The sequence below is a fragment of the Jaculus jaculus genome, chromosome 5, assembly GCF_020740685.1.
Source record: "Jaculus jaculus isolate mJacJac1 chromosome 5, mJacJac1.mat.Y.cur, whole genome shotgun sequence".
NCBI lineage: Eukaryota > Metazoa > Chordata > Mammalia > Rodentia > Dipodidae > Jaculus > Jaculus jaculus.
In genome coordinates, this window is record NC_059106.1 from 139083951 (window position 1) to 139106768 (window position 22818).

Genomic DNA, 22818 nt, shown 5'->3' on the forward strand with positions numbered 1-22818 from the left:
TTTAACATTCATGGTGTGGTTTCTTTTTCCCTGGTTGATAAGTTATGCCTGATAAACCGAGCCGTGCAAAGGCCATTGCAGCCACAGGACAAAGGCTCCCGAGAGCATCACTATTGAGATTAGAACCAGAGGACTCACTTTGTTAAGGGACAAATGGTAGCTCCCTAGTCATCCTTTGGAAGATTCCCCTGTGTGTTCTCGCCTGAGATTTGAGACTTGAGAGTTCATAGCCAAGGATAAGGAGGCATGGTGCATGTGTAGATCAAATAGGTCAATGCCAGGATGAGGCTCACTTTCCTACAGGGTAAGTAGCATTCAGTTAGACAAATGATGAGCCCGATGAGAGGCATCAATGGGAAAACCAGCAATTTTCAAGCTGTTGCTAGCTTCTAAAGAAAGACAGCCTCAGGATAGGTGACCGACTGCCAGTGATAAGGAGTTGGGTCACAAGGGAGAGAGCAGGGGCTGTAAGTCAAGCTGTCAAATATTTGCCACACATGGAGCTGGCTTGGCTGGGGCATGCCAGTCATTAATTTGGCCTCGGTGGGGTTGTATGGCTCGGGCACCGGGGGAAAAAAAAGAGTTGGATTTGGGTGTATTTGATTTCCTTAAACAGGGGGGACCCTGTCATTCAAAGAAGAAGGTGCTATTTTCTGTCAGGTGATATGCACTGTAAAGATCTTAAGGCCAAGGTCAAGAACCTGTGTTATTGTGAGCTATCTAATCTATACCATGTTAGATCTATTGGCAAACACAATTATAGCAAAATTTCTGGATAAGTTGTATGAGGTCATTTTTCCAAATCTGAATTTAAATCAGTGTTCCTCAAACTTGTCTGTGCATAGCCACGGGAGGGGGGGGGTCATTAAAATGTAGGTTCTGAATCAGCCTCTGGGAGAGCCCTGAGAACTTGCATTTCTGGTCCCCAGCCCACACCTTGACACGCACAGCCATGCAGCCAAGATGCTGCCAACAGGTGGTAAAGGAATTTTCCCCTATCACCTGCTCTCAATTTCATATTCTGCTGTTCTTAACTTTCCCTGAGACCCTTCAGAGAACAGAATGCAACTCTCCATCTCTGTGGCCTCTGAAAACTGCTGGAGGGAAAGCAAAATGGAGTGGGAAGAAAAAGTGACTGAGAATTGTAGTCACCCGGTAAAGGCCGCATGGCAGGTGGGAGGGGGTACCACACCCGTGTATGCCCACCTGGCCCAGAATCTTGTTCCATCCTCTGGACTCAGGAAGAAAAACAAGCAAAGAACACAAGCAGTGATTTGTGGGAAAGCAACTCACGGCAGCAGAGCTATCTGAAAAGATGCTGAGTCTCACTGGAGTCAGAAAGCTGGAAATGAAGAAAGCACTGAGGTATCACTGCCCACCCTTCAGGCCAGTGCCCACAAGAAGATGTCACCTACAGCAGTGAGGAAGAAAAGGCGCTCACATGCACTGCTAATAGAAATGGGAGCTATTGAAATTGATTGGAAAACTGATCTAGAAACATCTATCAAGACTATACATATACATATCTGGAAGTCTACCCCTAGAAAATAAAAGCAGTTCCTAAAGATACAGCACACACACACACGTTTATGGCAGTGTTACTTGTAAGTTAAAAAAGACAAAAAAAAAAAAATGGAGGCACCAAAGTGAATGTGCATCAAAACAAGAGTGACTGAGTAAGATATGGATTGTCTATACAATGGACTAAGTAAAAAGAATGAAATAAAAAGTGTACCAGTTCCTTTGAGGCATTTTTCTATGGAGTACTGATGGGCAAGAAAGGCATTATTTGGGGACTGGAGCGATGGCGCAGTGGTTAAGGCACCTGCCTGCAAGGCCAAAGAACCCAGGTTCAATTCTCTAGGCCTCACAGAAGCCAGATGCACAATGTGGCACATGCATCTAGAGTTAGTTTGCAGGGGACAGCCCTGGTGCGCCCATTCTCTCTCTCAAATACATAATAAAAAAATTAAACAAAAACTTTAAAAAATGCTATGTTTAATGAAGGTGATTAATAATCTAAAATGATTCTAAAGGATGTTATACACACATACAAACATGCATGTGTGTGTGTGTATATGTACATGAATACACACATACAAAACTGTCTATGGATTTTATAGGCATAGATAAAAGTAAGGAAAAAAGTAAGGGCAGAAAGAATGTGAGGGCGGGACGGTGGGGAGAAAGGCCGTGAAATGCTCTCCTCTAGCTGTGGCATGGCCATTATTCTTATGTTCACAGCGGCTGTGGTTTCGAGCACAAGATTGAGCCTATCAATACTTCACCATCGGTGGGGGAAGGACACTTGTCAGAGTAGCTCCTGGTCACTAGGAAAGGGGACATCAGGCTCATCAAAAGTGCAGCTACTGGCAAGTTGCCCATTCCACAGAACATGACACTCCACCCGGGATCATGAAGCAACTCATTTAACTCAATGGTAAAAAACAAACATGTATGAAAGTAAGATGGAGATTAATGAGTAACAAGGAGATTAATAGGAAGGGGAGGGGGATGAGACAGGCTAATTAAGGGGAAGAACATCGAAATCTACACATGCATTAAACTGTCAAAATGTATGAAAATGTCAAAATTTTTAAATATGGAAGGATTCTCAGTTATTATAATAAATTCTTTGGCATGGAAGAGTTTGGATAAAAGTAACATGAAAAACAAAGAACCCCTCCTCCATCACACACGCATGCACACACACACACACACACACACACACCCCACATATGTGTGCACAAGTGTCATACACACTCACCATCAACTCCCTCCATGCCACTGGCCTGCCTGGGCCAACTTCTTCCACTGTCTACAAGGTCTGCTTGCCATCTGGAGATGAGATGCCATCCGCCGTAGGGCCTCACCACTTAACATCACCCCCTGAACAGCCACAGCCCTGACAGGCCAGCATGCTCAGTCCCCTGCCCCCTCTACTGCAGTCACGGAGGAATGTTACACTGGCAGGACTGGCATGTGGAAACGTTAGACTGAAACCAAACGCAAGTCCACAGAGGAAGAGAGGAGGACCCTGCCCTCTTCCTCTTTGAGGCTACTACTGCACTCAGTGCTTCTCATGGACAACTGTTGAGAAAGGCCACGGAGGTCATGCTAATCCCAGGCCTTGGGGTATAAAGGGATGCCCACTCAGCACCGAGACCACAAGGAACAAGCGTTGCTCCCACTGGACACGGACGTCCCTCTACCCCCAGGGCGTTCTCCCCTCAGCCCACCAGCCTCAGCTCTTCCCACATGTTGGGCACCCCTTCAAGCACTTCCTGGTGCTCAACCAAACTGCTGTGCCTCAGTGGAAGAGGGCAGTTTGGAGGGGGCACAGGCGAAGGTCCCAAGCCCCCACAAGAATACCTTCTCTGTCTTCAGAAGCGTGCAGGACACATGGAACAAGGTGGGGTGGGGGGTGTGGCAGTTCTAAAAGCCCTTATAGTCTCTCAAGGGAAAAGCCCTCCCCTGGAGAAAGCCAACTGCTTCACACTGGGCCTAGAACATGGACGAACACAGCCCTGCCCACCCTGGGCTCCTTCTCCCCCTCCTCTGGCTCCTAGGCCCCAGGCCAGATTTTCCTGGAGAAAGATTAATTCTTTAGGGTCCAGGTTACACTGCACGTCACTGCGCTCGTCTGGTGGAGATGAGCGTTGGGAAGGGCTGGACTTGAAGAGCAGCTGTGAGATGCAAACAGGCTTTCCCTTCAGAAGACCACGGGCTTGCAGCTTGCACCCTGCTCAGGGAGGCGGGCTGGGGTGGTGCGGTGGGCACCCTGGCACCTTGACAGGCTGGAGGGTGCGAAGGGACAAAGGAACCGTGGGGAGTCAAGCCCCACAGTCCAAACCCTGCCCATTCAGGAGTCCAGAGGCTGGGCCCGCAGTCTTTCAGCACCAATCCTAGAGAGCGCTTTCATGGACCAAGATGACAGTGGGTCCCAATGTTTTACACTTCCCGAAGAAGGTGAAGAAGGGAGCTGTCATGACTCACTTCCTCTAAGGAGGAGTCTTTAGTGCCATCTTAAGAACACCGTACCTCCTTGAAGCTCTAGTTGTCGGCTGTGTGATGGTAGACGAGTCAGTTCCCAGCTTTGAGCCTGTTCCTGTGTGTAGTGCGCGTGTGTGTGCGCATGTGCACAGGGAGGGCAGAGAACACCATGTTCCCAGGGCTCATCCTCGGGAGCACCGTCCACCTCCCTTGGAGACAGTTGCTCATTGGCCTGGAGCTCAGCAGTTAGGCTGGACACGCTGGCCAGTGAGCCCCAACGGATCTTCTCTCTCTACGTTTCTTGTGCTGGGAGTACAGGCATGTGCCACCATGCCTGGCGTTTACATTGGTGCTGAAGATTCAACGCAGGTCCTCATGCTTGCGAGGTCAGCACTTTACCAACTGTGCTCTCTCTCTAGCCTTTAGTTTCTTTCTTCAAAAATATGAAAATAACATTTATCTAATGGAGTTTACAGAAAGGTTCCATGAGTGGACTCACATCATTACTATGTGAACTACAGACTGTTTATAAATATGACTTATTTCTTTGTTAAAATATATTATTTATTTATTTATTTGACACAGAGAGAGAGAATGGGTATGCCAGGGCCTCCAGCCACTGCAAACGAACTCCAGATGCATGCGCCCCCATGTGCATCTGGCTTACATGGGATCTGAAGACTTGAACCAGGATCCTTTGGCTTTGCAGGCAAATACCTTAACCACTAAGCCATCTCTCCAGCTCCCTAAATATGACTTATTTCTGCTGCTCATGGTTAAATGAGAGCTGGGTGGCTGGCATCTAACAACCGGGACTGGGTGGTCCCTTTTTCTCGCAACAAGATGAAAAGAATGGGTAGAAAATGAGGATCAAATGAGATTACAGTATAAAGCAGCTCCTCACCCCCTCAGAGTAGGTGCCTGACACCGGGGAGGCAGCCAGTGTCTCTCATTACATTCCACCACAGTCAGCGGGGCACCGTGGAGCAGAGCCCGGGAACAGGCCTCAAAGGGCCGTTTCATCCTGGCTACCCCGGAACAGTGCTGAGTCTCCCAAATGCCTCTTTTGTTCTGTGCAACACACACACACACACACCACAAACATTTTTTAACTAGCCTGTGTTTTCCTAGCTGTTTGTTCTTTTTCAAAGGTCCTAAGATCACAGAAAGGCTTCCAAGAACAATAGCTGGGCAGCTTGCTCTGTGCAGTTGCAACAACAAAGCCAGGGGTTCCAACTGAAGAGGGACGCTGCCCACGGGAGAGTGAGCCGCGAGCCGCTAGCCAGTGGGAGCTGGTCGGGGCAGCAGGTTCTGTCCATGGCTCCCAGATCCCCGGGGTGGGAAGTCCCCACTAGAATTGCAGTGGGAAATGCAGATGGATGACCGGGGCTCTGGCAAGGTCTTCCGGATCAGGTTCCAGCCAGCACTCACATGATCTTTCTATCCTCTCAGAATGTGAAGGGCTTAGGTTTCTTCTGTTTTCTGTCTAAGGCTGACATCAAGGTCCCAAGGACAGGATGGTTTGCTCACAGGAGGACAGAGCCATTCCCATCCTTCCAGGGATGTCCCTTTCTAATACCACACTGCCCTCAACTGCTCCGAGGCCCCCGCCAGGCCACAGAGAGGAAAGCCTGGTCCAGTGTGTTGGCCACATATGCAGTCCCAACTCTGCCTCACTGGGGCTCTGGGCTTGGCTTGGGGCCAAGTTGTGCACAATCCATGCCTTCACTTTCTTACCTGAAAGATGAGGCAGGATCACTGTCAACACTACACCCACCATGAAGATTAGGTGACACTCCATATGAACTGCTAGCACGGTGCCTGGAACGCATGGCATTCCCAGTAGTGTCATTATTCCAGAAGTATGCATATCTACCTTGCTGTGATTGTCTCAGCACAGCCAGCATGTCACCCACAGGACAGGGTGATGGAGAGGTGCCCAGTCCCCATGGTCGCGAGCCTATGGTAGCATCATTCTCCCTCCCATCAGGATTCCCTGGTCTGGGCTCGGTTCCTGGGCTTGGGCTCTGGGTGGAGGAGAAGATGAGGCAACTCTGGCCAGCTACAGTGCTAGGAAAACATGGGGGGGCACTGACACAGCTCCTGCTGCCACCCCCAGTCCGTACCCTATGGCGGCAGAAGTCCCACGACTCCTTCTCCCGAGTCCTTGCCTGCAGGCAGGCCCACATGCTCTAGCTGCTCCATGACTCTAGAAGGCACCAGGGTCAAGGCTACAGTGGCATGGCTTGTGAGCTCTGCTTCATCTGGTACTGTCTCAGCCTTGAGCATCTCCTCTGGGGTCCAAATGCCTGGAGACTGCAATGCCCTCCGCTTCTACAATGTGTTTGTAAGAACCCTCATAGAGGGCTGGAGAGATGGCTTAGTGATTAAGGCACTTGTCTACAAAGCCTAAGGACCCAGGTTTGACTCTTCAGGACCCACATAGGTCAGATGCACAAGGTGGTGGCGCATGCATCTGGAGTTCATTTGCAGTGGCGGGAGGCCCTGGTGTTCTCATTCTGTCTATCTGTCTCTTTCTCTATCAAATAAATAAATAATTTTTTTTTTAAAAAAAAAGGAACCTTCATTGAGCCACTGAGGACTTCCACTGCCAAGCCACTGAGCTAGCTCCATGTCTGTTTTGACCCAGTGATGTGGTCTTCCCTCCACTCAAGCCTCTTTGGCCCCGGGGGGCTACATCTGCCTGAGCTTTGGCAAACATGTAGCCAGGTGCCACCCCAGCTCGAATTCAAAGCAAGGTCTGAAGGGAAGTGCAGGCTCCACCAAGGACAGACAGACCTGGAGAAGTCTGGGTACAAGACAAATGAAGAACGGTACCCTTGACCCTGACTGACACCAACCCCCAAGGCCTCAGCTGCTTTCAGTCTTGTTGTGTACACCTCCAGATTTAGCTCCGAAGCCAGTTTCCTTGGCCAGTTTGCTCCTCTGCTGCGCGGCCAATACTCACTTCCCCATCTAATCTGTCCCTATGTCTCAATGCAAGGCTCCGTGAGCCCCCACTGCAGAGCTCCCTGCTCCCCTAAGCCTCTTCTGTAATCCTCAACCTCTGGAAATTGAGTCTATGTGGCAGGATGCACACTTCTCCTGTCCTGCAGAATGATATCCCAAAGTGGAAAGGTGGAGGACCTGTCGCTGAGACTCATGGGAAAATCACTGAGGGGGAGTCAGTGGTGTGTACTTACTCTGGCTCTGTCATCAAAGGGTGGGTGATTACCCCTCTCTAGGCTTGGGTGTCCTCACTGATGAACAGAAGATGCTAAACAGGGGTGTTTTTCAGCATCAATCCTTCTGGACACGAGTCTTGGGGGCCCTTGTGTGGGATATTGTAGCAAAGCATCTTACATTCGGTGGTTTATAAGCAACAGAGATGCACTGCTCAAAGTCCTGGAGAGTGGTCAGGATACAGGGAGGGCAGCTGGCGTTTCCATGCCATTGTGACCAAGAACATGGCACTTGGATGTTCAGGGGCAGAGAGGTAGGATGGGAGCCAGGAGCCTGGATACCTGCTTGGCTTTGCAATGACAAGCTTGGCCTTGAATCTTCCCCCGGTTTCATTTCTCATTCTCCTACACAGAAAAAGGAAAGAACTAGATATGATGGCTTCTATCACTTTCTCTTTTTTTTGTTTTTTTGAGGTAGGGTCTCATTCTAGCTCAGGCTGACCTGGAATTCACTATATAGTCTCAGGGTGGCCTCCTTTTCTCTTAAGTGAAGGAGAACTAGATGTATTCAGTTTGAACTGACTCAACCAATAGTTTTAGCTACTTTTAATGTGCAAGCCTCAAACTTATTATTATTAACATCTCCTTGAATGGCTGGAGATGCTACAGAGAAGGAAAGAATGGAGAGGCCCACCCACTCGTCATAATGGCAAGCCCCCCCTCCTCAGAACAAGAGGCTCGCCTGAAGCTTACCATTGGCGCTCACTCCCCAGAGCCTCACTGACCTGTACTCCTGTATTCTCCAGGATGGCTGATTAACCTGCATCAATCACCCCACTTCTACCTGCTGAGGCTTTACTTCTGGGAGAACACGGGGTACTACTGCCTCGATCATTAGCATATGTGTGTAACAGGGAATGCTGGTTGGGACATCTCTGGAGGCAGGCACCACTGAATCCTGGGACTGGGAGGCCCGCGTCGGAAGGATAGATAACCAGTTGAATTATTAATAGGACTCGGAGTACTCAGGTTTCTTGTGACAGATGGCTGATGGAGCTGAGGCGAATAAAGAATGAATATGGATTCTGAGGCAGTACCACAACAGCGTCTTTAAAAGACAACCGAACCTGCTGCAGGAAACTCATAGCAGCTGCCTATCCAGACACCAGCATGCATACTGCCAAGGAGCAAGGGTTCTAGGTGAGGGGTTAATAAACCACTGACCTCGGTGGCCCATAAAACTTCCCAGGACCATAGCATGGCAAGGGACTTCTGTTACAAAGCAAGCTCATTAGTCAAAGATCCACCCTCAAGAGCTATCAGGCCACCTGGGCATGCAGTTAGTCCTTACTCTCCCCCCATTCTTCACTTCCAAAGATGGCCCCCCCAATCCCTCATCCTTTATATCTCCAATCTCTCCCACATTCAAGCACAGCAGCAGTTTTATCCCGGGAGAGCCGCTGTCCCTCCAATAACAACAGTCTGTGTTTTGAAAACATTTATGAACACAAAACTGCAGAGCGTGGTGGCACATGCCTTTAATGCCAGCACTCAGGAGGCAGAGGTAGGAGGAGTCTGAGGCCATCCTGAGACTACACAGTGAGTTCCAGGTCAGCCTGGACTAGAGTGAGATTCTACCTGGAAAAACCAAAACAAACAAACAAAAGTCCCAAACCAACCCTGTATCAGTATTAACACCCATTTTTCCTGTCTTATTCCCTAAACAATGCTGTCTGGTAACTACTTACATAGCATTGCCATTATATCAGTAAAGTGTAGAGGGGGTTAGCTATCCACAAATAGGGACAGAGGCTTCTGTATCCACATGCTGATCTTCCCACACCAGCTTTGTTTGATTCTGAAATCTGTTTCTCCAGGTCACGTTCTGGGATTGGGCTCCATGACAGTCACTTTGAGAAGCATAGCCCAAGATCACAGACTTTGTTTGAAGATGTAGAGTGAGGGCCAGAGCGGTCACAAAATAAGCCCCATCCCAGGTGGAGTAGCTTATGCTGAACAGTAATGTTCTGGAACTGGCCGGCTGCTTTAGGGCAAATTCCAAAGCCTTCTCCTGGAACTGACAAGATGGTGAGACTGAAAAGATCCCAAGAGAACTATGGGTAAGGAGCCAAGCCCCAGGTCTTCTGGAGTGGAGATGGCTTAAAATGAGAGAGAGGGAGAGGGAGAGGGAGAGGGAGAGGGAGAGGGAGAGGGAGAGGGAGAGGGAGAGGGAGAGAGACCCCTGAGGTTATTGGCCACGGTACACAGTAATACTCTCCCCCCACTTAAGTAATAATTCATTTAATGTGACTACGCGCCCCACAGGGAGGGGACAGGTATGTTTTGGTGTGAATGCACATGGGCCTCCTGTGCTCAGAAAGCAGCAGCTGACTGACAGCCTGATAGAGCTGTCACCTTGACAGCCACATCAGGGACCCTGGGACTCCATGAAATGAGCCCTCATGTCAGATGCGAAAACCCCATGGAGACAAGACGCCACCGTACTCCACACACCAGGAAACCTGGCTTCTGGGACGGGGCAGCCAGGCTCCTGGGCTGCAGCTCCCACCAGAACCGACTGACTCCAGGACGGGCCGGGCCGGGAAGGGGCTGGCTCCAGAGTGGCTAGCAGCTGGGGCAGTCCTGGGCACAGGACACGCCTGTACTTTCCATCAGAGGTGCAGGGTGTGGGAGGCAGCTGTGGACTATCCCAGAGCCAGAAGGAGAGAGCAGTGGGAATAAACAGCATCTTGGCTTTCTGTATTCAACCCAGAATCCACTCAATCACTGCATGTGTGCTAAGGTGTTTGCAAAAAAAAAAAAAAAAAAAGAGCAAATGAAAGGCTTGGTCTTCACTGCCCAGCAGGACCCAGAATAAGAGAAGAGATATGTATGGAAAGCAAAAAAAAAAAATCACATAACCAGGAAGACACTGAGTGTACAGCCCAGGCCAACCACCTCCCCAGAGACAAAAGGGAGACCTGACAGTGGTATTTCAAGCCTTCCACCCTCTCCCCACCAAAAAAAAATGTAGGTCAGGGAAACTGGGTTCTCTTACTCCTTCCCTTTCCTCTCAAGGGTTGAGGACTAGAAAGCAACCAGGGGCAGGCTTTCCTTAAGGACGGGTCAGGAACTCTAACACCATCCTAATCAGGACTGCTCAGAGCACAGGACGTATGAGATGCGAAACCCCGTGGAGACAGGACACCACTGTTCTCCGCGCGCCGCCGGGAGGCCCTTGCTGCTGGGACCTGGCATGGGGAGGAGAATGGTGGGAGCCCAGGGCTGTGACACCATCCTCTGGGTCACCTAATACAAAACTCCTGGTGTATGCATGGATGTCCTCAATCAGAATCTCTGTCCAAAAGTCCCCTGGCAGTAGCTGCTGCCCTAGACATCTAAAAGTCTCATGAGTTTCAATTGAAGTCTTTCAATTAAGCTGAAACACCCGTGATCAGACTCTGTGGCCAACAGATGGACCCACCAGGGTCCTGCTGCAAAATATGTCACACATGTCATCATAGAGTCTTTTTTTCTTGACCTCTTATGAAGCTAAGTGCTAAACTGGAGTTTCAATGATAGCAACTAAAACATCTTTCTACATGTTTTTTGCTCTTTCATTTTTTTAAATTTAGCTCATTTATTTATGTGAAATGTATCTGTGTCTCCTTTATCAGATATCACTTTAAAAACTTTGCAGTGGGCCTAAGATGTAATACAAATCAACAAAAATACATGAAACAGAATTTTGATTCAAACAGCTTTCTGGCAAGTTCATAGCATCCCTTGAGACAAATGAGGAAGACACGTGAGTACCACAAAACCACATCTAGGGATTGCTGCTTCCAAGTCAGCAAATGAGCAATGTCAACAGTGACAAATGACCACACCATATACGCTCTGGGAGGTTATTAAAATTTCTCTTTAGGCTAGGCATGGTGGCACATGCCTTTAATCCCAGCACTTAGGAGGCTGAAGTAGGAGAATCACCATGAGTTCAAGGCCAGCCTGGGCTACAGAGTAAGTTCCAGGTCGGCCTGGGCTAGAGTGAGGCCCTTCCTTAAAAAGAATAAATTAGGGCTGAGAAGATGGCTTAGTGGTTAAAGCGCTTGCCTACAAGGCCTAAGTACATGGATTCAATTCTCCATGTAAAGCCAGATGCACAAAGTGGAACATGCATCTAGACTTTGTGGTGGCTGGAGGCCCTGGCACACCCATTCTCTCTCTGAAATTAAAAAAAATATATATTTTAAAAATAGATAACTAAAATAAAATTACCCTTTTATCACAGACCTGCTGCAAGCTGATAGGTTTTTTTCTTTTCTTTTTTTCAAAACAGATATTTTTATTTACTTATTTGGAAGGAGAAAGACAGAATGTGTCAGGGTCTCTTACCACTGCAAATGAAGTACAGGTGCATGTGACACTTCGTGCATCTGGCTTTATGTGGGAAGTGGGGAACTGAACCCCGGCCATCGGGTTTGCAAGCAAATGGTTTTAACTGTTGAGCCATCTCTCCAGCCCATTCTTTGTTTATTAAATGAGTTAAGTTCTATTAACTCACAGGGGTGGGGTCCAGAGTCCTTTTATTTTGTTCAGGCTGCGGCAGGGCAAGGGCCTGAAGGGTAGCCAGGGCTCAGCCTGAAGACATCATGCCAACAAGGTAGCCAAGGAGTCAGTTACGTGGTTGCCTCTCAGCTTTGGGCTCTGGGCTCTGGGCTGGCTTCTGGGTGGACACATGGCCCAATGGACAAAGCCAGAGAAGCCATCACTCACCACTGGGGACCTAACTGGGTGTTCCAGTGACACATACACTCATTCACCTCCCCCCACCCCCCAGCAAAGGCTGGCATCAGCCAGGTGACGAGCTTCGGGACAAGCCCGAGACAAGAAGGTGATGGAGGACTCCTGCTCTCTAGGAAGGAGCCCAGGACCTGGACGGTACCTTCCAGCTTGACATTCCTCAGTTCTGAGACAGTGTTGGCAAAGACCCGTCAGAGCAAGGAACCCTGCAGGGACAGAATGTCCATTCTCAAGAGAAAGAGGCACAGAAAAACAAGGTCCTGAAGAGCTCCTCCTTCTTCCCTCCAAGTGACCCCAACGCCTCCTCCTTGGAGAAAACAGGTCTTCCAACAGCCATGCTCTTTACCCCCAACCCCCACCTGACCCTGTTGTCCCATCGCTCCACAGCTGGCTAGAGGACAGCTCAGTGTCCCGCCTGGCTGCCTCTCCGGAAACACTACAAACTGGGCATGAGGCCATGGGATGGTCTGGCCTTGTGTGATGCAATGACAGCGTTAGAAAGCCGAGGGACCCCCACACTCTCCCAGGGAAGCAGAAAGAAGAAGCCCTTGTGTCTTCGCGTGTCATTCTCAGAGCTACCAAAACCTGGGGGCATTTTGCAAAATGTTCTCTGGGTGGATTTTCATAGCAGCTGAGCAGGTGTGGAGGCCCCAAGAATGAAAGGTGGGAGGCCATCCATGAAAATCCGAAGTACTCTGAGACAAGGCTCAAAGGAGGGGCTGTGGGGAGGGTAAGACTACGACACTGACATGAAAGCTTCGGAATTGCCTAACAGTGGGAAGCTTTCAGAAGTGAATTGTGCGATGTCTCTGGAATGGTAATGCAAAGGACATTAAGAGTAACTGTGGAAATGTGTTACCTCCTCTCAGAGATGGAAGGAGCTTCGGCATCAATAAACCCATGTCCTCCAGACAGGGAATCAAAGGTCCACACAGGCAGGAGAGCCTAGCATGACCACACCTGTGCAGCCCTTAATCTGTACTGGGGCCAGGGATAGTGAACCACACTTTGAACTGGTGGCCAACTCAGGAAGATTCTTGTCATTAAAAAATATATACTTTTTATATATTTATTTATTCATTTATTTATTGGAGTGGTGAGGGAGAAAGGCAGACAGAATGGGTGCACAAGGGACCCCAGCCACTGTAAACAAACTCCAAACACATGTACCCCGTTGTGCATCTGCCTTACATGCGCTGAGAAGATGGTTTAGTTGTTAAGACCTGGGGAATCAAACCTGGGTTCTTAGACTTCGCAGGCTTAACCACTAAGCCATCTACCCAGCCCTTTTGTCATTTTAAATATGTGTTCCAGTCTGCTTACATAAACGGTGATGGTGACAAGTGCCTGCCTGCCTCTTCTCCAGGACCTTTTATGTCACCAGCAGGTGTCACCCACCTGGAAATCTATGCCAGAAGCCAGGTGCATCCTAGATCCCATGGTGCATTCATCCTCGTACTCAGTTCCCTCTCTGTCAGTCTCACCTGGGCCCCGCCCACTCATGATGTCACTCCCTTCTAATCGAGTCTCCGTCCTGCTACCAACGACCTTGCTATAGGGAGGATGCCTCCCAACGTGTGCTGCAGGCTATCAGTCAAATGCCTGGGTGCTTTGCAAGGCCTTCCATCCTGCCTTCTCCAGCACGCCTCCGACTGGCACACCTGTCACCTGGCCTGAGCTTTTAGTTCCCTGAGGCCCACAGAGGCCCCCTTTCTTTTCTTTCTTTTCCTTTTTTTGAGGTGGGGTCTCACTCTAGCCCAGGCTGACCTGGATTTTGCTATGTCCTCTCAGACTCACCTCAAACTCACAGCAATCCTCTTACCTCTGCCTCCCAAGTGCTAGGGTTAAAGACGCGCGTCCCCGTGCCCAGCTTCCCCTTCTAAAGTGTCCTTTCTCTTTCTTCCCCACCAGATCTTGCCTCCCTCTAGGAAGTCATGTCTTCCCGGGCTCCTCTACACCTCAGCTGGGACGGGATGTCCCCTGTGTGCTTAGAACCTGAATGGTTCCTCCATTGTACCCTGCGCCCCCGATGGTGGAAAACTTTTATTTCTTTCTCCTTGGAACGTAAACCCTGGCACATCATAAGCGTTGGCATGAAAGGAGCACACCTGTTCTGAAGGGCTACTGAGACTTTCCTGTCCCAGAGCCAGCAAAGAACCTAAATGCCACCAGTCTTTCCAATTTTCTTGGGAAGTAAAAAAGCAGCCGAGTCATAAAAATGAAATAAAGTTTTCACCTTTAAAAAATGACTTTATATAGCTCTCTGGATACTTAATGTTCATTCAATCCTGACCAAAAAAACAAGAACAGCACCAGTGTGTGTGAAAAAGGTGGGGAGCTCAGGCAGAGAGAGGTAATCTTAAAGGACATCTCCTTCCATGAAAAGCAGAGTTAGGACACACAGTGAGGTCTATTCTTAGATTGTAGTAACATGCCTTCTCCTATCCTTAGTACTGGTTTTTCCGTGGGGAGGGGGATTACAGGGTCTTACTCTAGTCTAAACTGACCTCAAACTCCTGGTGAGACTTCTACCTCAGCCTCCAGAGTAGTGGGATTAAGTGTAACCACCACATCCACTGTCTTTTTTTTTGGGGGGGAGGGGTTCCAAGGTATTCACCCTGCAGTCTCAGGGTGGCCTTGAACTCACAAGGATTCTCTTACCTCTGTCTCCCAAGTGCTGGGATTAAAGGCGTGAACCACCACAACCCAACATTATTATTTTGATAACAGCTTTATTGATATGTAACGTGCATACTGTGCAATTTTCCCATTTGAAAGTTAATGACTTTTATTATATTTCCAGAGGTGGTAGTTATTACACAAATAATTTTAGGACATTTTCATCACCTCTAGACACCTGCTCCAGCCCTACATAACCAACCCCCTTGACCTCTTGAAGGTATTTCATGGAAATGGAAGTATATTCCATGGTCCTTTGTGGCTCATTTCTTTAGGATACCTTGATGCTTCCAAGAGTCATCTATGTGGTAACAGACATCGGTTCTTCATTTTTATGACCAAATAACATTCTATTATATGGATTTTTGCAGTCAGGTTCACATTGCTGGTAGAAATCATCCAACCAAGAGCAGCTTGTGGAAAAAAGTGGTTTATTTTGGCTTATAGGCTCAAAGGGGCAGCTCCATGATAGCAGGGGAAAACGATGGCATAAGCAGAGGATGGACATCACCCCTGGCCAACATCAGGTGGACAACAGGAACAAGGAGAGTGTGCCAAACACTGGCAAGGGGACACTGGCTATAACACCCATAATTCTGCCCCCAGCAATACACTGCCTCCAGGGTACATTAATTCCCAAATCTCCATCAGCTGGGAACTTAATATTCAGAACACCATGTTTATGGGGGACACCTGAATCAAACCACCACATGGATCTATTAGATTTTGTTTATCTGTTTATAAATTAGCAAATTTTGGGCTTTTTTTAACCTTTCAGCTATTATGAGTCATAGTGATTGAAACATTGATTTAAAAGCTTTTTGTGTGGACATGTACTCTGAATTCTCTTGGGACTATACCTAGGGGTAGAATCTATTTATCTTTTTGCAAGCAGAGAGAGAGAGAGAGAGAGAGAGAGAGAGAAGAGTTACAGAGAGAATGGGCATGACAGAGCCTTCAGCCACTGCAAACAAACTCCAGTTGCATGTGCCACCTTGTGCATCTGGCTTTATCTGGGCACTGGGGAATCAAACGGGTTGTTAGCCTTTGCAGACAAGTGCCTGAACCATACCTTAACCACTAAGCCAGCTCTCCAGCCCCAGACTATTTCCTATAGCTACAACACATGCTACTGTGGGCAAGGGTTCATTTGCTCATTCTCAGAGGTGCTGGCACACATGTGTTCAGCTGGCCCCTTCAGAAGGCCTGTAGCATCTCCACTGCTTGTCTTTTCCAAGAGAGTAGTCAGTGACTCAAAGTTTCAGTTTCTCCACATCCTCCACAGTACTTGTTCCTGGACTAGCCTTTATTATTACACCACTTCAGTGAATGTGAGTTGATGTCTCGCTGTGGCATTCCTGGTGACTAATGGTGTCCGTCAGGCCACGGGTGCTTGGCCACAAGGCTCTCCTGTCCCTCTGTTCTCTCAGTAGCCTTCAGGGTAGTGCACCCATTCCCAAGACTTCCTGGGAGATGCATGGTGCCTTCCTGAGCGCTGCTGGGCACAGCTCCACAATTCCCACCAATAGGCACCTGTCGAGCCCACTCCACAGCTGAGGGAATGAAATTCCATTAGCAGAGAGGGGCTATGCAGTCTGCGGTCTTCTAGAAATTGCTGGCCTGGGAGCAAAAGGCAGAGTTATGAGTAAGGGGCCTGGCTGAGGACCTCGTTGGTCCGCAACAGAGCTGTGGAAATACACTCATAAGGTTGGGGGGGGGGTCATAAAATGCTTTCTCAATATGATGGAGAATGGAATTTCAAAGGGGAAAGTGGGGGGGGGAGGGAGGGAATTACCATGGGATATTTTTTTATAATCATGGAAAATGCTAATAAAAATTAAAATAAAATAAAATGCTTTCTCAGAGTCATTACAAAGCACCTCAGGAGCAGAGGGCTCAGCTGAGGGGCGGGCGCAGCTCAGGGCGAGGGCTCAGCTCAGCCGCTATGCCACCTCAGCTGACAGCACGGGCAGGATGTCCACAGCTGGAGGCGGTGAAGGATGCACAGTGCTGAGGAATGAGCGAGGGAACAGCCTTGCGAGCAGAAGACCAGAGGCCACGGGCCCTCTCACTGAGCTGGCTGGACCCGCCTCTGCCAGTGTGAACCGATCGATACACCCGTGTCCGTAGCGGCTCGTGGGGAACACCGTTTCGTGCCATGGAGAAAAGGAAGCAAAGGGAGGAGAGAAGGCTAAGAGATCGGGGTGAAACCAGCGCAAAGGAGCCTTCCTGCTGCCCCTGGGGTGGCAAGCCTGAGTGCCACAGAGGCGGCGGCAGGGCGGTAGGCAAGGCCTGCGGGGATGGCACGCGGCAACGTTTGGGAGCCTCCCTCGGTGGGCACCAACTGGGCACCTTCCCCACCGCCTGTCCTCCGAAGTGGACAAGGAAAAGCCTTCCCTGTGGTGGCCTATTCCTTGTCACCTGCTAAGACAGGCTGCCTTGGATTTCACAGGCACCCTCATCGCGTAAGATCTGGCTCCAACACCGCTCAGTCACCCAGAGCCAGGGCAGGCTGGGGAGGTGTGCCCAGAACCTGCCCAGTGTGCTTCCATGAAAGGGCCGCGCACTCTGCCTCAGTGTCTGTGGGGCAGCTGGCTGTTTTGGTCCCAGCTCCACGTTCTCGCCAGCACCTCGCGAGCTCAGTGGACCTTGGCTTTGCAGCCGGCTGGCCAAGCAAGCCTTTGGCTACTACAGCACGGCTGTTTCTGCAACGCAGCAGCATGCACAAACCAGTAGTGACCAGAAAACGGCTTGAAGTCTGCTCAGCAGGAAAACGCACTTCCACTCCACTTTGAGAAGTCTCTCCCAGAAAGCCCCACTGCAGTTTATATTGCACTTTTTTTTCACTTCCTGTCCTCCACTGTGGCCACATGTCAGTGATGCAGGTGATCAAACTGAGAAGTGGAACCCTTCTTCTGCTAGGGAGGCAGAGCAGGAAGTGACAAACCCATAGAAGTGTTATCACAGCCCCTAGCATGAGCAGCCATCTTCACCATAAAAGAGCTAACACTGCACTCTAGTAAAAAGGACATAGGTGACGCCTATGGCTTGGACCTCCTTTTGCTAGATTTGTGACTTTGAGGACATGCTATTAACCGGGGGACACTAATCTCTCCTGTTCAGGCTTGCCACACCAAGGGCCTCTATGAAGAGACGCAGGAATTAAGAAAGATGTCCAGACAGGCGTCAGCATCAAGGACAGACAAGAAGGTGCTGGAAGCCAACCAGCAACACTTGGGGGAGCCAGGCAGGATGATTTCACTCATAAGATAGTGAAGATTCCAATGGCACCCACTGTGCCAACCTGTCACACCCAGAACAGAAGACAAGGAGCACAGTGACCAAGAACAGGGCTCCGGGGTCAGAAGATCAGGGTTTCAACCCAGTGTCCACGTTTAAAGGCTGTGGAAGTCATTACTATTACAAAGCATGTTTGTGTGCACCATTAATTAGTTAACCTGCACTAGAGGAAAAGAGAGTGCTCTGGGCTGGAGAGATGGCGTAGCGGTTAAGCGCTTGCCTGTGAAGCCTAAGGACCCCGGTTCGAGGCTCGGTTCCCCAGGTCCCACATTAGCCAGATGCACAAGGGGGCGCACACGTCTGGAGTTCGTTTGCAGAGGCTGGAAGCCCTGGCGCGCCCATTCTCTCTCTCTCTCCCTCTATCTGTCTTTCTCTCTATGTCTGTCGCTCTCAAATAAATAAAAATAAAAAATGAACAAAAAAAAAAAAAGAGAGTGCTTAGAGGCACTAATGACATCAGTCTTCACTGAGCAGAGATGTGTGAGCCATCCCAGAATAAGTCAGAGCTGAGAAGCCCATTTCCACATTGTATTTACTTAGAGATTTGGAACCAACACCATCCAGGAGAGCCCAGGAAAGCAGAATGCTTGAATGCTGCTGCTGCTGCCTCTACTCCTCCAAATAAATAATAATAACCGATCATAGACGTAGAGAGCATTTTAAGATTTGCGCAGATCTCCAAACAGCTCTGAAACACACGATATGGTTTTCAATTTACACATGAGGAAAGTGAAGGGAGACCAATTTGGTTTGCTTAACGTCGTGGTATGAGAGTTGACCTTGACTGTCAATTTGCTTGGATTGTAAAGCACCTAAGAGATTGGTAAAACCACCTCTGGTGTGTCTGTGAGGGCCAGAAAGGATTAACCCTGAATGTGAACACCATTATCCCATAGGCTGACTGCCCCACCAACACAGCATTCATATTTGTTTATTCATTCTCTCTCTCTCTCTCTCTCTCTCTCTCTCTCTCTCTCTCTCTCTCTCTCTCCCTTCTCTTCCTGGCAGCAGTGGTATGAGCTGCTCAACAACATAACACACCCTCCTTACCATGATGAACCAAAACTATGAGCCAAGATAAAAATAAATCCTTTCTTTTCTTTTCTTTTCTTTTTTTTTTTGAGGGAGAGTCTTGCTCTGGCCCAGGCTGACCTGGAATTCACTATATAGTCTCAGGGTGGCTCACAGTGATACTTCTACCTCTGCCTTCTGAGTGCTGAGATTAAAGGCGTGTGCCACCACACCTGGCAAACATTTTTATATTTTACTTATTTGTTTGAGAGAGACAGAGAAAAAGGCAGAGAGGGAGAGAGAGAGAATATAGGCACGCCAGGGCCTCTAGCCACTGTAAATGAACTCCAGACACCTGTGCCACCTTATGCATCTGGCTTTATGTGGGTACTGGGGAACTGAACCCAGGTCCTTTGGCTTTATAGCCAAGCACCTTAACCACTGAACAATCTCTCCAGCCCTAAATCCTTTCTTAAGTTGTTTCTGTCAGTACCTGGTCACAGCAACAAGAAAGTAGTCTAATGCACATGAGAATTCTCCTTCTATCAAAGCTGTTTTTGTTTGTTTTGCTTTTGCTTAACAAAGGCAATAGCAGCTACAGCCTGTAAATCAAATTTTCCCCTTAATTTTGTTCCAGTGAACAAGATTTTAGAACATCTCATCCCAAATCCTTGCTTGGCATGGAGGTGGCGTCGCAGCACCACCCGGACCCTGGTGGAGGCAGGCGGATCACGGAGCAGGAAGAATGAAGAAGAAGGTGACTGGAGCCTGAGAGCCCATCCTGCTGGGCAGGCAGACGGCTGCTGGGCCCCAGGGCTCTGACAAGGACAGAAGAAGTATGTCTTACTGTGTGGCACTGGAGTCACAACAGCTGCTCTCTGCAGGTAGGAGGCTTTGCCAGCCCCATGGAGGGAAGAGTGGGCCCTTCCTTCCACATAAGAGTCCCATAGGTGCCTGAGAATTCTGAAGTACTGTAGGCAAGCATGTGATCAAAGACCTTCATGAGGATGGTCACAAAAGGGACAGCATCTATTGGACTTTGAAAGACATGTTTGTGCTGTGAAAATCAGATTTTCCGCCTCCAGCCCCATAAGCATTTCGTATTTTGGGCATCTATGCTATAAATAATGACGGGCAAATGCTTTGGGGGTTTCAACAGCTCTCAGAGGCTGTTGCCAAAACTGGGGACAAAGCTGAACAGGCCATTTGGGGCCAGTGCCCTCACCTGCCTTACTAATACTCATAAAACAGTGGCCTGATTAAACAAATTAGTAGTTAACTTATGTAACCCTCACAACCTGCCATCCTCATGAGGAACAAGCTACACTACAGAGGATGACTCAAGGCCCACCTCGCTAGGCCAAGGTCATGCAGGGAGCTGAGTAGAAGTCAAACACAGCCTTCGGTCCTTGACTGCTCCACTGGGCTCAGAGGGTCTACCTTGGCACAGGTCTGAGACAAGAGAAAGGAAGTAACCTAGATTCTCAGCATGACAGATGGCCCCTTGCCCTATAAATGCTGGGACCCCCCCCCCCCAGTGCCCAGAAACTTCCCAGAAGGCCAGACACTCCAAGGGCTCTCAGACTACTATACAATGTGACCATACCATTACTCTGGGAATATGAAAGCCAGTTTTCAAAACCCCTGCAGGTTAGTCTAGACACATACCAGAGACATCTAGGGTTTTAGTTCATTTTTATTCCAATTAAAAAATGCATGTCACTTTTTAAAGTAACAACAGAGGCACTCGGCTAGTGTCAAAGCAGCCCTAGACAAATCCTCTGAGGCGATGACCAGTGTCACAGGGCCTCACATTCTGGCTGTCAGGAAGCTCCAGGAAGTAGAAACTCTTAGAACTACCAGTTATAAAAATGTGCAGCTCACACCTGACAGGAAAGCCAGAGCATGCCCATCCCACTCAGACAGTAGAGAAAAGAGGAAGCACTCACTGGGGCACCATGGCTTGGGAGAACATGACAGAAACTGGGCTTTCCCACTCGAAGCTGCTAAATCCGTCTTTCCACAGATCTGTGGTTTGAGATGGCCAAGCCAGCCGGCCTATCAACTATAGAAATGACAGAACCACAGAAAAACTCTGACTTAATTTATTATTTTTTTCAAATAATGAAGGGATGGGGGCTGGAGAGATGGCTTACTGATTAAGGCACTTTCCTGCAAAGCCAAAGGACCCAGGTTCAATTCTCCACATAAGCCCACATAAACCAGATGCACAAAGTGGTACATGTATCTGGAGTTCATTTGCAGCAGCTAGAGGTCTTGGTGTACCCAGTCTCTCTCTCTCTCTCTTTCTCTCTCTCTCTTTCTCTCTCTCCCTCCCTCCCTCTTTCTCTCTTTCAAATAAATAAATAAAAATAAAATATTTTAAAAAGAGAAAGAATGGGATAGATTGCTTAGTGGTTAAAGTACCTGCCTGCAAAGTCAAAGGACCCAAGTTCAGTTCCCCAGGACCCATGTAAGCTAGATGCACAAGGTGGCACATGTGTCTGGAATTTGTTTGCAGTGGCTGGAGGCCTTGGCACACCCATTCTTTCTTTCTCTCTGTCTCTCCCTGTCTCTCAAATAAATAAATTAAAATATCAAATGAAGATGGGAGAATAGTGAGGAACAGAAAATGGGGGACTGCAGTTTGGTCACTCACATCCTGGCAGGCCAGACCCCAATAAATCCAAATTTCCCTTCAATGCTGTCTGACTTCTGTCCCTTTCTTCTCCTGATAGCTTCAGATCTCCTGAGATTCTTGCTGGTCCCTGAACCCAGAACTATAGCATGAACCTCACTGACCATCACAACCCTAAATAATTGACCTTGCTTGGGGCAGGGCTTCAACAAGGCCTGGGGAGATGGGTGCTGGCGGTGAGTTTGCATACATGTTTGTGTCACTGCAGCTGACCAGCCAGCCCTCGGGATGACAGGATGGGCGTTGGGAAGGCTACTGATGCCCAAGTAAGAAAAGTGTGCCCGAGTAGTCCTGCTCCAGGGAGGCCTCCTTCCTGTCTCTGGAGACTGTGCCAATGATGAAAGGCCTTCCATCTATATTGCCAGCTGTCTGGTGCTCCAGAAACTTGGTGTGAAGCGGTGGAAGGATGTGGGAAGGGCTATCAGCTCTAGCAAAAGAGGACAGAAAGGAAATGAGAATGTCTCTGCAAAGCTGAACACCCGTGGGGCTTTGGGGGAGAGAAGACGTGCTCAGACATGACCCATGTGGCCTCAGAGACACAGCAAGGAACAGGGGTAGTGAGCACAAAAAAGATGTTCAGTTTTAATATACAGAATTATACTTCCATGAACTGTCCAGCAATAAAAAATAATGGGCTACTTTGGAAGAGGCTAGGTCCTCATCATGAGAGGTGATAAGAAGAAACCTGATAAATCAAGGGTGCAGTAGGGGAACTATTAACATGAGACAAGATGTGGGGTGTCTCCCTCATTCTTGAGACTATAGTTCTATTAAGAGAATCTGCCAGACATGGTGGCTCAAGCCTATGATCATACAACTTGGGAGGCCAAGGTAAGAGGACTGCTGTAAGTTAGAGGCAAGCCAGGGCTACAAGGTGAGTCCCAGGACAGCCAGGCTACAGAGTGAGACCTTACCTCAAAATACACGTGTGTGCATGCATACACACATGGGGAGGCGGATTCTATAAATCTGTAAAGGCAGCTACAGAAGGAGTGACTTGAGTTATCCCCCCCCCAAGTCTACCTTCCCACCCCTCTTATACAAAGACACATATCTGGGGAGGAATGTCTGACAATGCAGCAAGAGGGAAAAGGCAGAGAAGAGACCCCAGAAGCGACTGCTGGCATGCGGAGCACCCCCGGGTCTCCCTGG

General features: G+C 48.8%; 1 protein-coding gene and 1 long non-coding RNA gene across 2 annotated transcripts in view; one reads left to right on the top strand and one right to left on the bottom strand.

The window, feature by feature from the left end:
* Xxylt1 (xyloside xylosyltransferase 1) overlaps window positions 1-22818 on the bottom strand; it is a 167260-nt gene that overhangs the window by 29123 nt on the left and 115319 nt on the right. The window lies entirely within an intron of this gene.
* On the top strand, window positions 9247-14227 carry LOC123460941. The gene is made up of 2 exons (XR_006637294.1): window positions 9247-9295; window positions 13890-14227. It is a non-coding gene; the product is annotated as an uncharacterized LOC123460941 (long non-coding RNA).